The sequence below is a fragment of the Diceros bicornis genome, chromosome 19, assembly GCF_020826845.1.
Source record: "Diceros bicornis minor isolate mBicDic1 chromosome 19, mDicBic1.mat.cur, whole genome shotgun sequence".
NCBI classification, from domain to species: Eukaryota; Metazoa; Chordata; class Mammalia; order Perissodactyla; family Rhinocerotidae; genus Diceros; species Diceros bicornis.
Window position 1 is genome coordinate 12,485,982 of NC_080758.1, and position 22,839 is coordinate 12,508,820.

The 22,839-nt window shown below is 52.5% G+C and overlaps 1 protein-coding gene and 1 long non-coding RNA gene across 4 annotated transcripts in view; one reads left to right on the top strand and one right to left on the bottom strand.

Annotated features, from left to right (window-relative positions):
• The window catches only part of KCNB1 (potassium voltage-gated channel subfamily B member 1), a 96,114-nt gene that overhangs the window by 19,250 nt on the left and 54,025 nt on the right, over positions 1 to 22,839 (top strand). The window lies entirely within an intron of this gene.
• Positions 8,884 to 16,911, bottom strand: LOC131418354 (uncharacterized). Of its 3 annotated transcripts, none has more exons than XR_009222885.1 (4): positions 16,131 to 16,911; positions 15,068 to 15,128; positions 13,128 to 13,950; positions 8,884 to 9,922 (listed from the first exon to the last, which is right to left on the bottom strand). It is a non-coding gene; the product is annotated as an uncharacterized LOC131418354 (long non-coding RNA). The 3 variants fall into 3 exon arrangements; XR_009222884.1 differs by having other exon boundaries at positions 13,128 to 13,790; positions 13,873 to 15,128; XR_009222883.1 differs by having other exon boundaries at positions 13,128 to 15,128.

Here is a 22,839-nt window from a genome sequence, read left to right on the forward strand (position 1 = left end):
GAGGTGGCAGGAGCCCCTTCCCTTTCACTCGGAAAAGTGCAGAGCCTGTCCCTCCTCCCAGATATGAGACATTCTTGCTCAAGGGAGGAGGCAGTTGGTCTCCCAGGGAGATTCCCTAGCTTCCCCCAAAGCCCGAACCATATGGGCCCATCTCTGCGGGCCCTCTGTCCCCCAGTTACTTCCCACCCTCCAGCTGTCCGGGCTGAGCCCGGGGCCTCCCCGCAGACTCTGAGGAGTTCAGCCTGTTTCTCTGACAACACCCATGTAGCCAACACTCATACCGGTCTCTACGGATGGTAACCCATTTGGCCCTCACAATGCCCTGTGAGGAAGGTGCTATTATTAACCCCATTTTACAGATGAGGAAACCAAGCCCCAGAGAGGCTAACACACGGGAGGATGCAGCTAAGAGGCGGCAGGGTGGCGTGTGAACCCCCGGAGCCCAGTGCCGAGCCGCACTGCGCTCTTCTCCCCTCTCCGTGCTCCCTCACTCGCTTCTTCCTTTTATTCCTAGTCTTCTCGTCTGTCTCTTTTAGCTCTTCTCCTTTTTCTTCTCAAGTAACTCAAACTCCCCGAGTTATTAAACAATCCCAATTGTGTGGATGTTTTGTTGCCTTTTTCAAATTCCAGAAATCAGAAGGGCAGTGGGTTTTTTTCTCATCTTTATGATGTCAGGGAGGGAGGAGAGGAAAGTTGGGCGTTTTCCATCTGATTTGCTGGAGAATGGGATCGGGGGAGGGGTAAATCTCCTCCCAGTGGCCTGCAAGACCCCATGCGGCCCCCCCACTTCTCTGGCTCATCTCCCACCACAGTCTCCTGGCTTCCTGTGCCCAGCACACTGATCTTGTATTTACTAAATTCCTTCCTGCCTCAGGCCTTTGCACATGCTGTTCCCTCTGCCTGGAACGCTTTTCTTCTCTTCTTCATCCAGTTATTGCCTGCTCACTGAAGCTCCCAGATCAAATGTCACCTCCTCTGGAAGCCTTCCCTGATCTCTGAATAGGCCAAATCCCCTAGTTATGGTTTTCAAAGTTCTGTGTGCCTCTCTCGGAAGGTCCTGGTTCCCATTGTAATTTCACATCCATTTAAGTGATTATCTGATTACTGCTTGCTTTCTCAAACCCCATGTGGCCTGGGAGCTCCCTGATGGCAGGACTCGTCTGCTGTGTTCATCTGTCTTTCCTGCACCCGGCCCTATGCCTGTCTCCACATAAGCACTCCATAAAACTGTGTTGCATGAGTGGATGGATGGATGAAGCCAGAGGTAATTCACAGTTGGCAGAAAGCAAACATCACACTCCTTTGAGTGGCGAGGGGGTGAGACAATCTGAAATGTCCAGCTGAAACTCTAACCAAAACGTTCTTATCACCCCAAACTGAAAGGAACGAGGGCACCAAATTCTTTGCAATCAGCTGAATCTCTTCTCTGGTGCTCAGAACTCAGCGAATGATAATTACAGCGTCTTCTCTCAGCTTGTCAAAGGTACACACTTAGGCTATATTTTATAGGGTGCTATTGAATTTTCCTTAAGCAAACGCCACATAGGAAGACTCTAACCCCAGGAAACAGAAGTTCTGAGGGAGGTTTCAAAATGAAGGATCCCAAAGAGTTCACCAGAAATGTGACTTACTTGGAAGGTGCACTACCCCTTGAGGGCAGGTGGGCATGGTTCAAATCCCAGTGTCACCTCTAGTGCCTGTGGCCTCGGACAGGTCACTTCCTCTCTGAGCTGAAAGCTTCTCCAAACTCCGTCCTCCAAGCACCAAGGCCGGCGGAAAGCGAGGCCCTCTTTTCTGGCTGTTCCAGCAAAAGTCCCAGGACTGGCTCTTTTGGCCACACTTGGGTCACGTGCTCTTCTCTGAACCGATGCCTGTGGCCAGAGGAGGACATAAGAGAGGGGTCATAGACCACCACCGGGTCCAGGGGAAATGCCTGAAATAGTATTTGCTTAATGTTCTTCTTTAAATTAATTTATTTATTTTACTTAAATCAAGTTGTTTTAGGAGGAAATGTGGTATCGTGAAGAATGGGTACCATTTGCCATAAATCATGTTATGAAATTCTAGCCGATGCTGGAGCCTGACACCTGCTCTCTTTGGGTTAAAAGGGGAGATATGTGTGACAGAGAGGTGTTAAAGCCCCATTAGCTTCAAACTGGGACCTTCCCCCTAAGGGAGTCTGGAGGTTTGAGGGAGAACGGGAAAGGCTAGCACCTTGTCCCTCAGAATCAGTGTGCTTCGATGTCTTGCCCCTGCACATGAGAACCATCTGAGGATCTTTGAAAAATCCCAATGCCAAGCCACATCCCAGAGCAATTAAATCAGAATCTCTGGGGGTGGCCCCAGGGATTGGTATTTTCAAAGCATTTCACAGTGGTTCCACTGTGCAACGAGATTGGGAAATCCAGATTTCTGTGCATCTAGTTCTGGGGTGTGTGTCCCACACTGGCACGCACAGGGGTTCGGCAAGTCCACTGGGCCGCAGGAAGGGGCTCACTGGGACGCTGGGGTCCCCTGGGCTGGTGAGTGTGTCAGAGAGCAGGTTCCCGTTTCTCGAAGGAATTAACTGAGCAGGAGCCTGGGGAGAGTCATTTAACACTCTCGAAAGGGAAGGAAACGCTCATCCATCTCCCAGTCCAGAAGGATTAGATTCCCGGGATGAAATTCAACTCTCACCCTGATCCTGCTGCCACTATCTGGGAACTGAGAGCTTGTCACCTGAACTGGTTGTTACCTCTCCATCCATCTGTCAACCATCCTAGACCCAGCTCTGCTGCTTGCCAGCTGTGTGGCCTCCAGCAAGTCACTCAGCCTCTCTGGTCTTCAGGTTCCTCGTCAGCATGATGAATGGTAGCACATTGCTGAGCTGTGTGATCTTTAAGGCATTTCCCCTCTGGGGACCTGTGAGTCTTCAGGCCCTAGGTAAGGGGTTCTCAAACCCCAGCAGAATTCAAATTCCCAGGTCTGTCCCCCTGACCACTGTCAAGGTCTCTAGAGGCGGCCCACGATCTGCATTCTAACGAGGATCGCAGATGATTCTGATGCAGGTGGTCCTCGAAGTATACTTTATAAGCATGCTGCCTATGCCTTAGAGTTCAGCGTCAAAGCCCCTTATCCAGAGATCCAGCCTGTACGAGCCACACCCTCCTCACAGCAGCCTCCTTTTTACAGGTGAGGAAACTGAGGCTCAGAGGGGCTGAGTCCTTTCCCAAGGCTGTGCCCTGAGTACCTGGCAGCGCTGGAATTCGGACGCTGAGCCTGCCTAACTCCAAAGCCGGTGTTCTTCTCCTGCCTCTCGCCGTCCATTTTTAAACGGCAGCTTCCACCCCTGCGCTCCTTTTCTCTGCTCTAGTATTTTTTCCATAGCAGTTATTACCTTCTTCCCACCCCTCCTGGCCCCCTCGAGTATACGCTCCATGTGAGCAGGGGTTGCTGTCTTGTTTACTAAAGTATCCCCAGCACTGAATTAGTGCCTGGCACACAGTAGGTGCTTAATCAATGCTTGTTAATGAATGAAGTCGCCGCACCTCTCTAAGCCTCAGTTTCCCCATGTGTGGAATTTAGCCCTTGACTCGACCCCTCAAAATGCTGAGCTGATAGGTGTTTTGCTCACTGTAGAGTGCTGTGCCAAGGTGAGGGGGGTTTAGCTTGGCATGGGTGAAGGAAAGCTGTGGCCCTGCCCCTGGCCCTGCTCGGGTTGAAGGGCCTGGTGCCTTTCACAGCTGGGGTAGGCGCTGCAAGCCAGACCCTCACCTCCCCGAGGACCCCCCGCACCATATCTTCTGTTCCGTCACGCCACCTTCTCACGAGATCAGATCTCGCCATCCTCCCGTGCCCGTGCCCGGGCCTCCGCTGAGGCCTGGCCAGGCCACTTTGTCTTTCTTCCCCCGGCAACTCATCTGCCCGGCCTGGTCCTCGAGCTGGGCCCCATCCTGTCTTCCCTGGGTGAGGCCTCCCCAGCGGGAAGATCAGCTCAGAGAGCTTGAAGGCTGCCCGCAGTGCCTCGCAGATGCTCGAGCCCCACAAGTGGAACAGGTCTCACTTGCATCTGGTGGCCCAGACGTGCGACAGCGCTTGTTTTATTTTTCAAATGCTGGATTCAATGGCCTGCGATGGAGGGTGCTGGAAACTTAACCTCAGTTCAGTTCAGTCTCCTCTTCATCTTTCCTCTGAGGGTGGTCCTAAGAAGGGGAGATTTAGGTAGTGATGAATTAATGCCATAAGGGGGCGGTCAGCGTGGTGGATGCTGTAGGTGCCTCACCCACACCCCCTTTCCAGGCTGGTGAGCCCACCTGACTGCTGTGAGCGCCAGCTGCTAACAGCTCACAGCTGCCCCCATTCTCACAGCTGCCCCCCTCTCACAGCTGCCCCTCTCACAGCTGCCCCTCTCACAGCTGCCCCCTTTCACAGCTGCCCCCCCTCACAGCTGCCCCCCTCTCACAGCTGCCCCCCCTCACAGCTGCCCCCCTCACAGCTGCCCCCTCTCACAGCTGCCCCCTCACAGCTGCCCCCTCTCACAGCTGCCCCCTCACAGCTGCCCCCTTCTCACAGCTGCCCCCTTCTCACAGCTGCCCCCCTCTCACAGCTGCCCCTCTCACAGCTGCCCCCTTCTCAAAGTTGCCCTCCTTCTCACAATTGCCCTTGGCCAATAGGAGTCACCCACGTGGGGATTGCAACCTACACAGCTCCCTCCTCCCCGCAGGCAGCCTGCAGCCCACGCCTCACGAGTCAGGGGTACAGAGCTCAGCCTTCTTTCTTTAAGGTGAGATCAACTCCGGGTGCACTTCACGCTCCTGGGCTCCCCGTGGGATCAGGCCAAGGAAGCTAGCATCCTCCTGAGACCACGTCCTGGCGTAGCTCCTGCCCTGCCGGGTCCTGCTTCCTCTATTCACTGTGTCCTAAAGGCACTTCCTCAGCGAATCACTGCATGAGAATCCTCGTCTCAGGCTCTGCTTCAAGGATGCCCACCTACCCGTCCTGAGGGGAAGTGGTCAGTGTGTTTAAAACTTATCTCCTTGTACAAGTGCTAGGCATTGACAACTCAAAGGGACTCTCCGTCTGGGGCAGAGGATGGGCTCTCATTGACCCCGTCCCCACAAGCACAGACCCCAGGCCACTCCCCATTGTCCTGCTGAGCTAAAGAGTTTTGCTTCTTCTGCTGACTTGGTGGGGATGATGGCCAGAGTGGGCTGCAGTCTAAGCATTTGTTCACAAAGGGCTTTTAAAGGCTGGCCCGGCCCTCCGTCCCCGCCTTCTCTGCCAGGAACGCTCCCCATCCCCAGCGCGAAAGCTCTGGCAAGCTGGACCTTGTTTCTCTTTGGCCGGCGTTTTCTGAGGTTTAGCTTGGCAGCCTTCCACGCCGACCTTGGACGACGTAATGAAGTTGGGAGAGGCTGCACGCCAGCTCCCCGTTAATGTGGCTTTGAGAGCACCTCAGGGCTCCCAAATCTTTTGGCCCCCTCAGGTCAGGAAGTAGAGAAGGTGAGCCAGGCAGGGAGAAAATGACAGATTCAATGGTGCTAAGGCGCAGCGTGACCTTGGACAAGTCACAGCCCCTCTCTAGGTCTCGAGTCCCCCAATATAAAGGAGAGCATTGGGCTGAGTGTTTCCTCGCAGCTCCCTACAGTATCCATTCATTGGAAAAACATTTATTGAGTGCTGAGTACGTGCCAGGCACTCCTCTAGGTGCTGGTAACATAGTAGTAATCAAAACAGCCAGCGTCCCTCCCTCGTGGGATAGGCTGTCCCTAGTAGGGAGAATGGAAAGAATGTGGGATTTAGAGTCAGAAGACCTGGATATTTTGCCACTGACTTCTCTGAGCCACAGTCTCCTCGTCTGTAAAATGAGGTTATTCTGAGGCATCCCTGAGATAGTGATGCAAACGTTCTTGGTAGTAGCCACATCTAACATTTATTAAGCACCTACTGTCTTCCAGGGCATGGACATAGACAACAACCCTCATAGTCTCTCCGTGAGGAGGGTTACTGGAATGGCGGTGAGTGAAGGCTCTGCAGCCATACTGGGTTCAAATCCGACTCTGCCGCTTTCGAGCCGTGTGACTTAGACCAGCTGCTGGACCTCTCTGTGCCTCAGGCTCCTCACCCCTAAGAGAGGGGTCATAACTGTATCTGGATTCTGAGGTTGGTGGAAGGATGGAGGGGGTTAGGACTCGTACAGCCCCTAGAACAGTGCCTGGCACACAGTAAGTGCTCAATCCAGGGGAGTTATTATGAGGTAGATGTTATTCATGCCATTTCACAGAGGAGAACACTGAGATTTTAATACTTGCCTGAGGTCATCCAGCAAGGAGGAGCTGAAGGAGGTGTTGAAGGAGCTGCCCCCCGGTCTGGACCCAGGGCCAGGAGCTCCCCCACCTCCCTTAGCTGCCTGGACCTGGAGGGACCAAGCTGAGCTGCAGATCAAGGCTGAGGGATCTGCAGCTTGGAAATCCCCATTTCTGAGTGTGTACGGGGGTGCCTCCAGGAGATTCCAGGCACATATGTGCAAGTGTGCGTGGCTATGCGTGCTTGCTTGCACACATCTGAGCTTGCGTAACAGTCATCATCAAGAAGGCCGTTCTGTATGATTCCATTCATATGAGCTTCAAGAACAGGCAACACTAAACTGGTGAGAGAAATCAGAACAGCGACTGCCTTTGGTGATACTGACTGGAAGGGAACCCAAGGGAACTTTCTGGTGATGGAAATGTTCTGTACCTTAATTGGGGTGATGGTTACACATGTGTACCCGTTTATCAAAAGGCATTGCACTGAGCACTTAAAACTTGTGCATTTTATTATGTGTAAATTATACCTCAATAAATAAGAGAGTATTGGGAGAAAAATGATCAATAAGAGATCTCATTTATCGAGGGCTAACTAACCACGTACCAGGCATTGTTCTAGGTGCCTTATGGGCATCTGTCATTCAATCCTTGCAGCAACGCCACACAGCGTGGCTGTATGTACACACATGTACACGGTGCCGTGTGTACCTGTCTGGGGCTCTTTCTGTGCAGGCTTATGAGTGGCTCACAGAGCGCATATGCACACATGGGCACTAATCCATTCCCGACCTTGAGGGCCTAAGCAGACATGCATGAGGGTGTACACGAGTCCACAGACATGTCCCTGGGAACAGATGTCTGCTGGCACCTGTGTGCTACATAGTGTATAGTGAACCGCGCTCCACACTGGGCCGTAGTTAGACGCTGGTGGCATGCCGGGGCCCTGGTCTGTGTAGGCAAATCAAGTGCTGTGATCAGACAATAATGGCAGGGGATCGACAGCCAGCCGCCTGTGCCAGGGAGGGACGGGACTCACGGGCACCAGGCAATTAGCATCTCTAAAGGGCGTAGCAGCTGAATGGTGGCTAATTTGCAGACATGGCCCCACCAGCCAAGCACTGCAGGGGGATGACAGGCCTCCCAGAGGATTTGTGAGCTGCTCTTGGCGCAGGTTTTGCCCTGAGAGGAGCCCACACTTTAAGGGTGTGAACAGAGCCTGCCTGCCCACACAATCCTCTCCTCTGTCTTCTCCACCCACCTTGTGAGCTGGGGAGGATGTGGAGGCTCAGAGTGGGTGAGCAACTTGTCCAAGGTCAAACGCCCAGTAGGTCCTGGACCCAAGGACTGAGATTGGGTTGCCAGACTTGGAGGCACTGTGTCTCTCCCAACCCTGTCTCACATTCACATGCAGCTTTCATGATTTTTTACCATTTCCTTTCACTAAAGGTACTATTATTTTCTTAGTATTTTCTCCTTAAACAGCTCCCTTTTTAAATTTAACTAAGTTTATTTTTTTAAAAACCTGCCATTCATGGAAAACCGGTATCTGATATCCATAAATTGAAGCAGGGTGACCAACCGTCCTTGTCTCCATTTGCCTGGGACTGAGGGGGTTCCTTGGACACGGAACTTTTCAGTTTTAAAATGGGGATGGTCCCGGCAAACCAGGTTGAGTTGGTCACCCTAAATGAAAGACAAATTTAAAAATGAATGCCATGAAAATGAACTGGATTATTAAACTCTAACTGGCCTCCATGGCCGGCCATAAGCTCTGAGCCTGTTCTCGGTGCTAAACACATAGCTTGGTTGGGACCGAGGAGCATCTCGAGGAGCATTTCCAGGTAGTCCCAGCAGGAGTCCCAGAGTTCGCTCTGATTGGCTTGATTGGGTCACATGCCCAAACTCAGCCAATCATTGCTGCCAGGGGAATGCTCAGTTCTGATTGGCCAGGCCTGGAGCTAGAGGCAGGATCAGCCTCACCCAAGCCACGTCGCTCCAGAGTGGAGAGGATTTGTTGCCAGAAGGCGGGCCCCCCCAGGACAGACATGAAACGTGGGATGACCCTCCCACCCTCTCTAGAACGATGTCTTCTTGCTATCCCAGACCCTGGCTCCCAATCTGCCTCCTGCTCCCTGTGTCCCCTCCCCTCTCTGGGCCTCAGTCTCCCCATCTATACAATGGAGGGGTTGAGAAAGGCTAAGCTGAATGATTTCTAAGCATCTTCCAGGCTTTGACATTATGAGATTTCTCTTCCCTGGGACAATTAATAATGGAGTTTGGCAGTGCTTACCTTTTTTCTCCCTCTCCCTAGCTCAGAGAGAGATGAGAAAAGAGGAGGTTGTATAACATGAGGAAAGGAGGCTGAGACATTTCCAGGTTCGTATCCGAGGCTGACGCTTTCGGACTCTTGTGATTTGGGGCAAGTTACTTCACTTCTCTGAGCCTCAGCTCCTTTATCTCTAAAACGGGAAGAACAGTAGTATCTATTTAGAAAGGTCATGAGGAGGATTAAAACTGGCAAAATCCTTTGGTAAAGGACATATGTCTGTAAGGCGCATTCACGTGCAAGAAACAGAAAGACAAATCAAACTGGCATAAACAGTAAAGGACGTTTATTGGATGGAGATCACGGAAAAATCCCGGTGAGGGTTGATACAGGGGTGGGGGAGGGGTCACGATGTCTCCAGAAGGTCTGTGATTTACTCTGCTTGGCCCTTCCCGTGAGTCAGTTTTGCCCTTGGGCTGGCTCCCCTCGTGGGTGTCTCAAAGGCACTTCAGGCTTCACATTCACAGACTGCGTCATGCAGAAGAAAGCGGACTTCCCGCATTCCAGCAAAAGTCTCAGAAGTCAATCCCACTGGACTAGCTGAAGTCACATGCCCCACTCTGAGCAATCTCTGTGGCTAGAAGATACAATGCGTTCATCTAGGGGATGCAACGTGCTGATTGGCTGATCCCTGGGCAGGGGGTGGAGTCAGCTTCCTCAGGACCACATGGATCCCCAGCAGACAAGGGAGCAGTTGGGAAGGGGCAATGCGTGCTGAAATGATGCAATCAGATGTTTGAGATCACCGGAGGCTTTGGTGATGACGATGATGAAAGGGCTCTTAGGGACATCTCCTCTTGTCCTTCGCTAGCATTTTACAAATGGGGGAAACTGAGGCTCAGAGAGAAGAGGCTGGTTTCAGGTGGATGTTACCTGGAAAATTTGGACTGCAATCTGCGTTTGGCTGGGTTACTGTAAGACCCCATGGAAATAATAATATGCTTTGAGAAAAAAAAGAAAGGAGGAAAGAAAGGAGACAGGACTAAAATGCATTGCACACCTACTCCATGCCAGATTTTTTACACCCATCGTGTCATTGAATCCTTGTAGCCACCCTGGAATGAGGGTTCTGCCACTGCTCCCATTGCACAGATGTGAAACGTGAGGCTGAGCCAGCTGAGGTAGCTTACCCAGGGTCACATGCAGGAGGCGGTGCAGCAGGGGGGCAAAGCTGGCTCTGCTTGAATTTCCATCAGAAGGACATTTGCAATTCGTGCGCTCCTACTGTCGCGCTAGGTGTTTTCCCAGCCACCATCTCTTACTCGAGTGGTCAGTGGGTCTGCCCCCATTTTGCAGAAGTCCTTTCTGCCTGTAGGAGGGGCATGTTCTCAGGAGTTATCAGAGGTTCCTTCTTGGCTTCCAGAAATGGGTCTATATTTCAAGTCATCTTTGCCAGTGGGGCCTCTGTGACTTCTTTCCTGCTCTTTCTTTCTGCATCCTGCTCCCCGTGCCCCACCCCACAATCTTTTCTGGCCTGGCACTCCCCACTGGGAGTTTCTGAGTCTCCAGGTCCCTGGTACCCAGCCCTGGGGCAGGGTGAGGAAGTTTCTCTGCAGCCTCCAGGGCCTTTGTCTCCCTGGGCCCCAGAGCTCAGCCCTGCCCCCGGCTGCCCCCTCCGAGGCCCTCCCCAGCACTGATTTTGTGCCAATGTTTGGGCTACTATGGCCCTGGCCAGGCTCGAAAAAGGAATTATTTCTGTCTCCTTGCATAGTTCTCAGCCCAATTCCCAAAATGGTAAGTGGCCTGGGAGGGCCTCCCAACCCCCAGCTCCAGTGAAGGAGGGAGGGAGGGAGAGCTTGGCAGAGCTGGGAGAAAGGAGGGGGCCCAACAAATGACTCCACACCCCCCCCAACACACACACACACACACACACACACACACACACACACACACACGAGGGCCCCTTCTCTAGCCCTGTGGCCTGTAAAAATAGTAAACCCTTGGGGTGTTCCCAGGCCCTGGCAATGTGTTTGATGTGCTTTAGGCAGAGACGGAGGATGGCTCCTGGTGGCAGGGAGGCAGGCATGGTGAGGATGAAGAGGCTGGGGAAGGTGTGTGGCCCTCACCCCCGTTGCTAAAAGAAGACTGGGGTTAGGGAAAGGGGAGACAGATAGGCCTCAAATCCCGGCTGGGGAATGGGCAGCTAGTCCACCCAGAGTGCTTTGTTCTTGCCTGTTGAGCCAGGTTCTGAGCCCTCCTCTTCCAGGAAGCTTTCCCTGACTGCTTAGGGGGCTACCTCAGGGTCAGACTCCTCGTTATTCCATGAGCTCAGGGCCACCTGTCCTGTTTTCCAACATCCCTCATAGAGTCCAGTTACGACTCTGCCCAGCCTGGGTGTCATCATAGTGACCAGCTGGGTCACTGGCCACTGGGTCACCGACAGTGTCTGACTGATTCGTCCACCACATGGCTGACTGACAGGCAGAGTGTCTGAATGACTGGTCAGGTGGCTGCCTGCCTTCGTGGTGACCAGATGTCCGACTAATAAACCGATTACAGGCCCAGCTCACTGTAAGTCTGTCTGTCCTCCTGCCTGGGCATCTGACCAACTGGATGGTTAACTGATGGATGAATGGCTGGCTGTGTCTGTGTGTCCACCTCGATGTCTGACTGACTCGTCCGACTGACTACCCTGTGTCTAACTGAATGGGTGATCGGTTGTCTGTCTGTCTGTGTCCATGTCAGACTGAGTGCTGGTTCTCTGATGGCTGTGCGTCTGACTGAGAGGATGCGTAACTGACTGGCTCTCTGTCTGACTACGTCGTCAGAGCTCTGACTAAATGGATGACTGACAGTCTGTCTGTCTGACTGACTGCCTGTTATCTAACCAATTAAATGCATAACAAATTGCCTTTCCATCCGTCTCCTTGTGTGAGTGCCTTTCTGAGTGTCTGACTACTGACCGTCTGTCTGTCTGTCTGTCTGCCTGGGTGTCTGACCCACTGGCTGAGTGACTGACTGATGATCTACCTGTCTCCATGTCTGTCTGACTGTTGACAGTCTCTTTGGCTGTCTGTCTGTTTCCCAGGGTGTTTAGCTGCTGTAATGAGATGACTGGCTGAGCCTCCCTCTCTGTCTCCTCGTCTGACTGACACCTGGCTCGCTGTCTCCGTGTCTGACTGACAAGATGGCTGAAGACAGTCTGTTTGTCTCTGTCTGTCTGCTGAGTGTCTGTTGTAACTGACTAAGAGATGATGACAAAAGATCTGTCTGTGCATCTCTTTGTCCAACTGATTGACTGATTGTCCGTCTGTCTGCCTGGTTGTCTGACCATGTGCCTGATCAAATACATGAGTGACTGACTGACCGTCTGCCTCTGTGTCTGACTGACAAGATGGTGGACAGGCTGACCAGCTGTTTTTCTACCTCCACGTCCCGCTGACTGGCGCACTGGATATTGGACTCTTGACTCCCCAACTAGGACACCACTCAGGCTGTCCTAGGCAGTGGCAGGGCTGGAATGGTGCCCCTGTGGAACACCCCCACCCAGCCTTGGCAACCGCACTTCTCTCCTTTCCTCCACGGGCCCCCCAGCCCAGAGGAGCTCAAGTCCTTTCCCTTCCAGAGAAGGGAGGGGAACTGAGAGGAACACCTCAGCATCTGCTCCAGCTCCTGGATTTCAAATGTTCGTGCTCCATGGGGGTGGGGAAGGCGTGATGAACCGCGTGTTCCTCACCCCATCCCCCACCATTTTCGGGGAACCCCCTGGGGGCCTTAAGGAGGAAACATCACTCTTCAAGGAGGCCACAAGGACATTCTCCCAGTGTGTCTTGCCCTGCCGGGTCCTGCCACCCTTGGAACCACGTTGGGGGACTCTTTTCAAATCCTGACACCCTTTTTGCTCAGAGATCTGGGCTGATTCCCAGGTCCAAGGGCAGATCCCGGCTGTCTGAGGGGCAGACAGGCACCACTGGGAGGACAGCCTCCCTTGTCAGCACGCCTCCACCCGTCAGGAGCTCCACAGCCCCTCAGGAGGAAGCCAAGCCAGGGGAGAGTGAGTAACGCTTCGCAGGGAGGGAGAGGGCACCGTCCTTTCCTGCTGGCGCTGCTTCCTCCTGATAATAGATTTCTGCCCAGCTCCTGGGCGGCTGCTGTCTGACCTCCCTTCCTTAAAGACAATTCTGCAGATGAATTTTATTCCAAGATAAAGATGTGCATGAACAGGGGAGAAGGAGATGGGTAGGGAGAAATAGGAGTTGGGGAGCCTCTGGATGGAAAGGGGGCTCCCGAGAATCTAGCTCTGTCTAAATTGTGCCTTCCTTGTCTTTTTTAGGGCCCCCTAGATGCCCCCAGATTGGCCCTCGGAGATGGCAGGCTGGACAACCCTTGCACAGCTGGAGGGAATAACTGGTCCAAGCTCTCCGGGGAGGTGGGAAGAGGGCATTCTGGGAGGTCTTCAGACCTCTGGACGGTAGGCAGCAGCATTTAGAGATGGCTGGTCATCTGAGGCCAGGGTTGGGACTCAGTCTGTGACCAGGGTCAGAGAGCAGTCTGTGACCAGGGTCATGGCTCACCCTAGGATCAAGTCGTGGTTGACTCTGTGGCCAGGACCAGGGCTCAGTGTGTGACCAGGACGATGGCTCGGTCTGTGACCAAGGGCAAGACTCTGTTGTGACCAGCGTCAGGGCTTAGACTAGGACCAGGTCACGAAGGAATCTGTGGGCAGAGTCAGGATTCAGTGTGACCAGAATTAGGACTCAGTGTGTGACCCAGGGCAGGGCTCATTCAGGGGCTGGAATGAGATTCCGTCTGGATCGTTGGGCATTAAGAGTCAACTCAGGTGCTTATCCCTAAGGGACAGGCGAGCAAAGGGGCCAGTGTGCTGCTGGTGGTTCCTGCCCGCCCTCTCTCTCTTCCTCTTGGGCTCTGAGGGCAGAGCCGGGACGCCTGTGAGCCCCGGGGGCAGGTGAGGGTGCAGAGGATTGTCCTCCGTCCTCGCGTGTTCTGCTGAGGTGGGACCAGAGGGCCATCCTCGTGTCTAGGGGAGGGCGTGGAGGTGGAGGACTGCCCCTGATGAGCAGGGCAGACGAGGAAAAGGAGACAAAAATCACAGAAGGAGGTAGTTACAAGTGTGGGCTCTGGAGCAGACTACCTGGGTTTCAACTCTCGTTCTGCCACTTAGCAGCTGTGTGACCTTGGGCAAGTGACTCATCCTCTCTGTGCCTTGGCTTTCTTATCTGTAGAATGAGGAGAAAAATAGAATCTACCTCGTAGAGTTTTAGTAAGGATTAAATAAGTTAATGCATGTAAAGTGCTTACAGAATGCCCGGTTGGTTGTAAGCGCTCAGTCAATGTTAGCTGTTCTTGTTAGCTCCAGAGCCACACGGGGGCCACACCCTGTGAACAGCAGGGGGGGAGTCATGTCGGGGGAGAGAGGGCTGGCGCCCAGGCTCCTGGCCCCTGGCCAGCCCCCCAGATCTGTAGGCCTCCCCTCTGTTAGGTTCTCACGCCTCCATAATCCCCTGGGCGTCATCGTTGTAACACTAATGACACTTGTAGTTACTTCTCTAAAGTCTGTGTCCCCGCAATGAGTGTCTGCTCCCTGAGAGCCAGTTTCTTGTCTTTCTGGCTCATAACTGTGTCCTCAGCACCCAGCACAGTACGGGCACACAGTAGGTGCTCAAGAAATAGTTACTGACTATGTGATCGCCATAAAAGCAACCATTCCCAGGGGGCCAAACACTGCACTTTGCCTTCTCTCTCATTTTTTGATCCAGTCTTTTAAAAACTGATGATTAAAATGAATACAGACACACAGTAAAGACTAACTCAAACAATACCAAAGGGTATACAGTGGAAAGAGAGAAGTCTCGTCCCACAGCTCCAGGATCAGGAGAAACCATTTTCTTGTGCATCCTTATAAAATCTTCATGTGTTTGTATTTTTATAGTCACATTCCCCCAGCTCCGGGGAAATAGGGATTTTTGTGTGTTTTGTCCACTGCTGTATTCCCACTGCTTAGAACGGTGCCTGGCAAGTAGTAGGTTTTCAATAAGGATATATTGAAAGTTCAGTTTTTTTCCTAATACCAATGGGATTATGTCATACATACCATTCTGTACCTTGCTTTTTCATTTTTAATAAATTAATAAATCTTAGAGATCTTTCCACATCAGCAAAAATACATTGACCTCACTTGTTTTAATGGCTCCATAAGCTTCCAGGCCGTGGATGCGCCATGATTTATTTCATTAGACCTGCATTCAGGTGCCTTCCGGTTCTTGTTTCTCCTCACCCATCACGGTGATATCTTACTTAAGCTTCACATCTCAACTCTACAAGCAGTTATCTCTGATCTCAGCTGAGAAGACTGCATCTCAGAGAGGTTAAGGCACTTGCCCAAGGTCACACAGCTGACCTCCAAACCCACTCCACCACCCAGGCGTTTCCTCTGCTGCCCACTGGTGCCCCTTACTGAGTTTTCCCATCACCAGCCTCAGAGAATTTGCGTCACCTGCACAGGGTGTGGTCCTCTGGCAAGGTTCTCCTGGCCTTCGGCAGTGCCTCCCGGGAGCCTGCAGTGGGATCAGGAGGGTGAGTCCTTAGATGGACCAGAATCCATTCCTCTAGAGCTGTGGTTAAGGCAGCAGTTCTCAGCCAGGGCAGTTTTGACCCCCACAAGACACTTGGCAATGTCTGGGACATTTTTGGTTGTCACGCCCAGGGGGATGGGCGCTACTGGCATCAAGCGGGTGGAGGCCAAGGATGTTTCTAAGCATCCTGCAGTGCACAGGACAGCCCCACCACAACAGCGTGGAGAAACCCTGAGTTAAGGGCACAGGCTCTGGCAGCAGACTACCTGGGACAAAACCTGCTGCTTACTGGCTGAGTGATGCTGGGCAGGTTGTTTAACCTCTCTGTTCCTCTGTTTCCTTATCCGTAAAATGGGAATAAGAATAGTCCCTCTCTTCCAGATCATATTTGTAAAGCACTCTGGGAAGTGCCTGACCTATGGTAAGCTGTCTGTATATGAAACCATAATTGGAATCGTTGCCCTGAGAATCCGGGTGTCAGAGAGAGCTGGAAGAAGATGTGCTCTGAGGAGAAAACAGGGCAGCCAGGCTGTTCCCTGCTCCGGGAGCACAACCTCCCCCAGGGAGCGTGAGCACAGTCCAGAGATGGAAATAGAAGCCCCTGGATGCTGCTGACCCCTGCATGGTCAGGAACAGAGGAAAAATTGCTCAGAAGACTGTTTCCACTTTGGGGGCTGAAAAGCAGCTCCCAGGAGACCCTCAGACACGGGGGTTTTCAAGAGGCTGAGCATTAAAGGGTCTTAGAGACCAGTGACTCCAAGCCGTCCATTTTACAGGTGGGGAAACTGAGGCCCGGAGAGGGGCAGGACTTGCTCACACAGTAAGGCAGTGGCAGATCTGAGCTGGAATCCAGCCCGGGCCACACTCCACAGCTCCACCCGAAGGCCCCTCCAGGCACAGACAGCGCGGCGGTCATATCGCTGTTCCCCTTTGCTGGGTCTCTGGAACCCGGCCCCCTGGAAGCAGTGTCATGCGGGTGCTTACGAGCGTAGCTCTGACGTCAGCCAGACCCTGGTTCCAATGCAGTTCCGGCAGCTACCTGCCCTGCCTTTGGGCAGACCACGGACGATTCCCTGAGCCTCAGCAGATGGGCGTGATCGTAGGTCGTTGTTGCAGGGACTAGAGACAGCGTGTGGGGCCTCTGGCGCATTGCTGGTGGAGCGCAAATCAGCCACGCCTCCCTGCAGGGCAATTTGACAACATCCAGGAACATTTAAAAGGCACCTGACCGTTCGTTCAGCAATCCTATCCTGTAGATGTACCCTTCCACGTGGGAAATGAAATATGGACCTGGCTGATCTTGCAGTATTGTTTGCAATAGCAAAAAGTTGAGAACAATCCAAATGTGGACCAAGAGGAGACTTGCTAAAGACTCCATGGGGCATCTACACAAAGTCTTGGACACATTTATTGAAAAGTTTGGGGCAGCTCTGTGTATATTGCTTTGTAACAACCTCCGAGATATATCAAGTGAAGAAGTAAGATCCTGAAGGGTTAGTGCAGTGTATGCTACCATTACATCAGTTAGGAAGGGAAGCAGCTGAAAGGAACAGAATATTCAACACACAATGGCTTGGACAAACACAACAAGAAGTCCAGAGCTGAATGGCCCAGTGCTGGCACAGCTGCTCAAGGACTCAAGCATCTTCCTTCTTCCTGCTCCCCCATTCTGAGCATGTGGCTTTGGACCTCATGGTCTCAAGATGGCTGCCTCACCTCCAGGCATCAAGTCCACATTCCAGGCAGAAAGAAAAAGGGCAAAGGAAAATAAAAAGACAAAAGTCTTGGGGGCCGGCCCGGTGGCGCAAGCGGTTAAGTGCGCGCGCTCCGCTGCGGCGGCCCGGGGTTCGCTGGTTTGGATCCCGGGCGCGCACCGACGCACTGCTTGGTAAGCCATGCTGTGGCGGCGTCCCATATAAAGTGGAGGAAGATAGGCACAGATGTTAGCCCAGGGCCGTCTTCCTCAGCAAAAAAAGAGGAGGATTGGCGGATGTTAGCTCAGGGCTGATCTCCTCACAAAAAAAAAAAAAAAAAAAAAAAAAAAGACAAAAGTCTTCTCTTCCAGGAGCTTTATCTTTTGGGGGAAGTGGAAAGGAATGCCCAGCCCAGAGACTTCCACCTACATCTCATTGCACAGAACTGGGTCACATGGCTGCTTCTAGTTGCAAGGGAGTCTGGCAACACGAGTGTTTTTATCTAGGTAGATTGCCCCCTGAACAAAATTGGGGTTCTGTTAGTAAGGCAGAGGATGGATATTGGGAAGGCAAGCAGTGTCTGCCATTCATAGCCCATCACTGGAAGGATCCATAAGAAACTGGGAACAGTGGCTGGCTCCAGGGAGGGGAGCTGAATGACAAGGGATGAGGACAAAAGGGAGGTCCCTCTTTTAACTGTATATCCTTTTGTACCTTTTTGGTTTTCAAACTGTATGCAGGTATTACCTTAAAAAAAAAAAACCATAATGTTTGCAAAAGTACAATTTTTAAAAAGACAATGCGTACAAAATGCCTGGACCTTAATAGGCATTCAATAAAAACCAGCTTTCCTTCTTTAATCACTTGGCTTAGCATCAGAAGTAGATTAAATTCCCAGCTCTGCCACATCTAAGTTTTGTGACCTTGGACACACTTCTCCATCTTTCTGTGCTCCATTTCCTCCTGAATGTGCAATGAGATACAGATAAACATATTCTTTTAGCGGCTGGCAGGAGAATTCCTTCCAGGGGCCCAGTGCTGTTGGGGAGATGGCTTCTTAAACCACTTGAAATGAATGAGCCCCCGTGGGGTGTGGGTGAGGCCAGCGCTTCCCAGAAAGGGAGTGAGATTATACGGCATGAGGCAAAGGGGAATTTGCTGGGGGCAGTGAGGTGAGGGAGGAGAATTAGCTCGGGGTTGGCTAAGACATCACACACTCACACACACGGTGACCTCCCAGCTCCCTCTTACCACAAATCATAATACAGCCGCGCAGTAACAATAGCAGCCAACATTACTGAGTGCCGACCACGTGCCAGCACTGTTGTACGTGCTCTTACGCACATTAACTCACTTAACCCCGTCCCAGGGGGCTGCTATTATTATCCCCATTCTATAGACAAAGAAACTGAGTCTTCAGTTGTCTGCCAGAATGATAAATGTTGGATGGGGTTGCATTTCCTACGGAAAGTGGTAGTGGGGGCTGAGCCAGGGCCCAGAGGGGTCAGGACACTTGGACACAGGACACAGAAGCAGCAAGGACGCTAAGTCTGCAAATCCATGGGGGTTTTCAGAGTTCTGGGTCGGGGCTGTGGACTGGGTGTTGACCTGCGAGACTGTGAGGAGTTCAGACTGCTCAGCAGGTAGGAAGCCCCCTCTCCCGGCTGACAGCCGGGTCAAGTTCAATGGCAATAAAAGTCCGTGCAAATGTCAGGGCTGTGGGGAGGTTCGGGCGAGACCACAGCTGGGACTGTACACTGCACACTCGGCATCTGACCACTTCACACCTCCACCTCCACCCCCTGGGCCAAGCCCCCATCCTCTCTCATCGGTCTCTTGCAGTAGCCTCCTCCCTGGTCTCCTGGCCTCCATCCTGCTCCCCTCCACCCCTCAGTCCATTCACAGCCAGAGGGATCCCAGGAAAACCCTAGTCAGAACGCATTCCTCCTCTGCTCAAGACCCTCCCATGGCTCCCGCCTCACTCAGAATAAAGCCACAGTTCTCACGACGGCCTACCACGTCCTCCATGATCCAGCCCCCACCAGTTCTCCGCCCTCACCTTCTCCACCCTGCCTCTGGCTCCTTATGCTCCAGCCCCACTGGCTCATTGTGCCCACCTCAGGGCCTTTGCACTTGCTGCTTCTCCTGGTACTCTTCCAGCAGCCGTCTATGACTTCCTTTACCTTTTCACTCAAAATGTCTCTGTTCAAAAGTCACCTCCTCAGAGTGGCCTTCCTGGACCACAGTGCCTCCCCCCCGCCGTCTAAAGCAGCTCCAGCCCCAGCCATCATGCTAATCCCTTCCTGCTTCACTTTTCTTATCTCCATGAGTCAAATTACACTTTTCCTCATTCCCTTGTCTCCTCCTTGTCAGCTTCCTGAGACAGCAGGGACTTTGTTTTGCTCACCTGCCTCCTAGCAGATACTTCATAAATTAAATTATGTCTGTATAGATGCAAACATACATACACATCTACACATCACAGCCTCATTGACATATTGGGATGTGCAATTCACCCATCTACAGTGTACCATTCACTGGCTTCCAGTGTACACACAGAGTGGTGCAACCATCACCATCATCAACTTTAGAACATTTTTATCACCCCAAAAAGAAACCTCATACCCGTTAGCTCCCCACTCCCCAGCCCAGCCCAGGCAACCACTAACCTAATTTCTGTCTCTAAAGATTTGCCTGTTCTGGACCTTTCCTATAAATAGAATCATATAATATGTGGCCTCCTGTGACTGGTTTCTTTCACTGAGCCTGTTTCAAGTTTCACCCACCTTGTAGCCTGAGCCAGTACTTTCTCCTTTTTGTGGCTGAATACTATTCCATTGTATGGATAGACCACATTTTGTTTAGCCTTCAGCAGTTGATGGATATTTGGGTTGTTTCCACTTTGGGTTATTATAAATAATGCTGCTATGAACATCTGTGTACAAGTTTTTGTGTGCACACGTGTTTTCCTTTCTAGGAGAGGAATTGCCGGGTCATGTGCTAACTCTCTGTTTTGCCTTTGGAGGTTCTTCCAGACTGTTTTCCAGAGTGGCTGCACCTTGTTGTGTCCCCACCAGCAGTGTCTGAGGGCTCCAATTTCCCTACATCCTTGCCAACACTTATTGTTGTCTGTATTTTTATTCTAACCATCCTAGTGGACGTGAAGTGGGATTTCTCGGTGGTTTTGATTGGCATTTCCCTGATGGTTAATCACGACTACTTCTCGAAGGAGTGAATGGCATGCTGTGAGGCGGGGGTCCATACCCGGGTGTGCGTGGCCCTCCAGGCCAGGGCAGGCTGAGATCTGGAGCCCAGGTGATCCCCAGGATGCTGTCCGAGGCTGGGCAGCCTCCTGGGTCAGGTCAGATGGCCGGGCCAGCCCTCTGTGCTGACTCAGGCAGCTGGTGGCCACGGCTGAGTGTGAGAATCTCCGGTGGGTGCCAAGTCCTGACACCCTGGGCCGAGCCTGGGCTGTCCAGTGGTTGTGGCCAGCTTTTCGGGCCAAGCTCTAGGCACTGTGACGTCAGTGCAGTCCCTGAGCAGCATCACAGAGCCCTGGCAGGGTCTCCCCTCCTTCCATCTGCCCCTCAGCCTTTGCAGGGGCTGCCGGTACCTCCCTTACACAGATGAGGAAAGGGCGGCTCAGAGAGGTCATTTTCCAGCCCCGGGACACCAGCTGAGCCTGTGCTGACTCTGGGGGTCCCACGTGACCAAGACAAAGTCCCAGCCCAATGGGGCTCACCCTCTCATGGGAGAGACAGAGGGCACCTAAGTAGACAAACACGTAAGACTATCTCAGGAGAAGAAAAATAGAGAAGGGAAGGGAAGCTGAGTGACACGTAGAGGGGCCGCAAATTTAGATGATAATAAAAGCACCAGACTCTTCTGTGGTGTTCACCGAGTGTCAGGTGCTGTTCGAAGCACTTTATTATGTATATTACCAGGTGAGGCAGTCAGAGAAGGCCCTTCTGTCACAGAGAAGACAGATCATGTTCCCCCCCTCACATGCTTCTTGGTCCTTGAACTGAAACCAGGAAAATGAGGAGCCATGTGAATAGCTGCCTGAGGGTGCTTTCCCCAGAAGGGAAAGCAGCAAGTGCAAGGGTCCTGGGGTGGGAATGTGTTTGGTAGATTCTAGGAACCGTGGGGAGGCCAGTGTGCTGGCGTGGAGTGAGTAAAGGGAGGGTGTAGGAGGTGAGGTCAGCAAAGCTGGGGGGTGGTGCGGGTCAGGGTGAGTGGCCTGCCAGGCTGACACAGTGGGAGAGCCCAGGTTCTAACGCAGGTCTCAGGACTCGTAGCCCAGCGCCATACAGGGGCCACACTCTCCTCTTCTGTCACCCAGGCTCTCTCCCAACTCCCAGGAGAAGGCATCTCCTAGGCGTCTGAGGGCATCCTGCCTAGCGGCCGAGACAGGCAGCAGGACCCCTCATTTCCCTTACCTGTTCCAGTCCAACCTAAGCTCCCACTGAAGCCCAGTTCCGCCACTTCCCGAGTATGTGGCCTCGGGTGAATGACTTTACCCCTTGGTGCCTCAGTTTCCTCCTCTGCCAGACGGAGGTCATCCTAGGACCCACCTTACAAGGTTGTTGTGAGAATTAAAACAGGCTGGGATGTATCCAGTACTTAGAACTGCACCCAGTGAGTGCTTCATAAATTTTGGCTTTTATTATTTTGACAACTGTGATTTCGTTTTATATCTACTCCTGGCCTATGATGTTTGCGATTGGCAGGGTTGAGGGTGCTCGTGGCCAGCACAGCTTGGAGGCCGGGATCCTTCTGTCCGGGGAAAGTGGGAGGAGGGAGGAGGGAGACGGGAGCATCAGCCTACCCGCCAGGTGGCAAGCCTGGCCCCAGTGTCCAGCCCCCCTGGGGGGACAGGTCTCATCTGATGTCATAGGCCCAACACTTAGAGGAATGAGCGGGTGAACGGGCATTGTCTGGGCGCTCACTTGTGTAGTAGCACTGGCTCCACGCTCAGAAGGACCCCCCACTTTGTTTAATGCTCTGCTGTCACCGTCTTGAAATTCATAATAATTTCTGAACCAGGGGCCCGGCATTTTCACTTTCAACTGAGTTCTACAAATTACGTATCCAGTCCTGGCTGAGAAGCAGCTGGGAGGCCCCCCTCCCTTGCTGGAGCCAGCCATAATGGATGCCTTCTTCCTGTTGGAATTTAGAGGCATTATTTGATCTATCTAGTTTAATCGAGCGCCTGGTGAGTTTTCTCAGAGGGTCTAGAAAAGCATTTACCCTTTAGAGGAACGAGAGAGCCCAGGACGGAGGGAGAGAGAGGGCCTGATGGTGCATTTAGCATAGGGCGGGAGGGGGCAGGGTGCATTAGCAGGGCCTCTGTCCACTGAGATCTTCACATAAATCACATCTCTGACTCCCAGGATCCCAGAAACTCCTGGAAAGGAAGGGAAGTAACGCTGCAGAGCACCACTTTGTGTCAGAAGCTTCCCACGACGCTATTGCCCTTAATCGTCATTATGATGAATTATTATTATTAGATCCTTTTGCACACGATGAAACAGACCCCGTAAGGCAATGCTGATGCGTAAGCTCCCAAGGTTAGTGGGGGAGGGGAGGAGATGGAGAGAGGGGAGAAAGAGGTCTAGAAGGACAGCGGAGGAAGGGACAAGAGGGCGACAGGGGAAAGCAGGACCCCGTTATGGATTCCGTGGGTCCCCGGGGACTTTTGCCTTTCTCCACAAAAAACACTAAACCTTATATTTTTGGCTGCATGGAATAAAGACGAATGTATTAATATTACATATTAAAACATTTTCTCCTGTCTAGACGTGCGTTTTTCCCCTTCTAATTACAAATGAAATTAAAACATTGGGGAGGGGACCCCAGAAGTCTCGTGAGCCCCCAGCTCCGTGTCTCCTGTGCCTAAGGGGGTAGTCCCTTCTGGCAGGAGGAGAGGCGGAGAAGGGAGATGGAGAGGAGGGAGAGAGAAGGCGCAGGGAGCAGAGAGGCCGCGTCGCATATCAGAC